Genomic DNA, 2,563 nt, shown 5'->3' on the forward strand with positions numbered 1-2,563 from the left:
CCTCTCGTGTTTAAGAAACATATATATCTAGTTTTTAAAAAATCCCAACAAAACTTCAACCAAAATCGAACAAAACGCTAAGCTTTCTTTTAAGAATCACCCATAATACATGTATATTATATTTGTTCACTCATTTATTTTAAACGGACATTGCCATGGATAGGGATAGTTTGATTGTTTTTTTTTTTCAAGACAGAGTCTACAGAAATAATCCACTAGCAATTGAACTTTTAAAACTCAGTGTTGTACAAGGGTATGTTCAATTTCTGGCGACGCAGCCAAGCTTGTCTGGAGAGAAGAATAAAATGGAGAGAAGAATAAAACGGAATAAATGGAATTAAAAGAAAAAAATGAAATGGTCAACACCTGGGGCATATAATATAAATAACCACCACTTTCTCTGGGTTTATCAAAATTTGTGAATGCCAATTCCAAATAAATTTGTTCTTTAGCGCACACATTTTAATACGCATTAAGGCTAATTTTTTAATTTTTATGAAGTTGTTAAGTTTTGCATTTAATACAAGCTTGGTTGAAAATGTTAAAACTATGTTGGTCGATGTTCTTAATATTGACAATAATATGGCATCACCTTGAATATATTATCATATCGCTTCTTCTAAGTTTTGTTGAAATTGATGCCCAGAATTATTGCCTTATAAAAGGATCCATTTTTTAGATACTCAGTACTTCTGCAATTAAGTGTCACCATAAAAGTGTGTATGAGAGACGTAATATTTTGAGTTGATCATTGGACACTATTGATTTCTTTTTTAAAACTGAAATATACAGACGTACTGATAAAGAGGAAATGATAATTAGAATAAATAGAAGAGAATCGCTTATCACTTGGAAGGTCTTAGATCAGAAGTAGTAAAATATGTTAATTAATTAATATCAATTAATTAATTAATTATAATTAATTAATTAATTAAAATTAATTAATTAATTAATCTATTTATTCACTGATCTATTTATTTAGTCGTTCACTTTAACCTTGATTAATAGTTCTTTTCCTTACTAATCAGCAGATCCATTTGTTCGCTTATTTGTACTTGATTTCAGTTTTGTTTTGGTGATATAAGAACTGACAAATTATTTGAAACAACGTCTTGAGAGGAGAGGGAAAGAAAGAATCTCAGATAAGGAATGAAAGAGGGGGAGAGAACGAAAGAAAGAAAAAAACGAGAGCGAAAGGGCAGAACAAAGGAGTGCGAAAAAGACAGATAAAGAACAAAAGAGAGAATGAAAGGAACGGAGAGAGAAAGACAGAGGGAAGGAAGGGGACAGAGACAGAGAGAGAGAGAGAGAAAGAGAGAGAGAGAGAGAGAGAGAGAGAGAGAGAGAGAGAGAGAGGGGGGAGAGGGAGAGGGAGAGAGAGAGAGAGAGAGAGAGAGAGAGAGAGAGAGAGAGAGAGAGAGAGACTCGATGACTTTTATCTATCTCGGAGTAAAAACCCGTTCAAAGTTCAATTCGAGTTCTCGTTTGAGACAAAAGTTCAAGCTGAATTTTCTGACTTGTGGTGGGATCTACTACTCGTGAATCGCCTTTTTTCACTTTAGTAGGTGTTAGAAAAGCCCAACTCTTAAGAGAAATAAGAGATTCAGAAATACTGCTACCCACTTTATTTATTTCTTAATGAGTATTGGGCCTTGCTGAAGGTTTGCCAAGAGTACGTCATTGACACCAATCCGGTAATTTTTATCTTATCTGATGTTTGATACACGTACAAATGAATATGTATTTAAGAGTAATTCGACTGCATACAAAACATTGGAAAAATATGTTATGATATCTGGCTGCTATATTATGTTATGCGCACAACGGTCACTTCAGTGTTCATTAAAAGAAGTATTGTCAAATTCTTTGTGAAAAACCACAGATCCAGGATTTACATTCATAAAGAAAATAAATGAATTGGAAGACAGAAGGAAAAAAAGTCAGAGCAGCACATTAACATAACTAGCTGGTCCCCCTATCAATAGTTTATTATAATCGGTTTTGTTCGGTTGGGCTATCGTTCATAATATTATGAAGAAAAATATTTAATGTGCCTAGCTCTGTAGATTCCTTGGCCTCCTCTCACTATGTTTTCATGTTTTCAGATAAACCCGACCAGATGCCGGTGAGAGTATCGGAAATACATTCTCTTTGCCGCCTAGCCATGATAAAGACCTATGCTCTGACCAATAAGACACCCAATCTGTTTATATCACCTGTTTATGTTTTGTTTAACAAAATAAAATAAGCCACGTCGGTTGTTGTTTTTTCAGAATGTGTTACCGTTCGTAACAAGCAAAATTTCCTTTTTTTTCATTGAGCCATAAATTTCAGGATGACCTGTTATAGTTATAATAGGAGACAGCACACATTAGAAAGGTTCTATAAAATATGTGCTTATTTTATTTGAAATGCCAACAAGATAATTTAAACGAAATACAATACAAAAATTCGGGCAATGTTATTTAATGGTTTGAAAATGATTTTCCGAGTAACCACTCTTCTTGTGTCTTTGGTGTTATAATTAAAGTATTAATCGTTCTTAAAAAAAAAGACACCCCCT

The 2,563-nt window shown here is 33.3% G+C and overlaps 1 protein-coding gene across 1 annotated transcript in view; it reads right to left on the reverse strand.

Annotated features, from left to right (window-relative positions):
• LOC101860658 (homeobox protein MSH-D-like) overlaps positions 1–2,563 on the reverse strand; it is a 36,788-nt gene that overhangs the window by 32,748 nt on the left and 1,477 nt on the right. The gene's annotated exons all lie outside the window — the stretch shown is intronic.

Source organism: Aplysia californica, unplaced genomic scaffold, assembly GCF_000002075.1.
Source record: "Aplysia californica isolate F4 #8 unplaced genomic scaffold, AplCal3.0 scaffold00225, whole genome shotgun sequence".
In the NCBI taxonomy this organism is placed as follows: Eukaryota; Metazoa; Mollusca; class Gastropoda; order Aplysiida; family Aplysiidae; genus Aplysia; species Aplysia californica.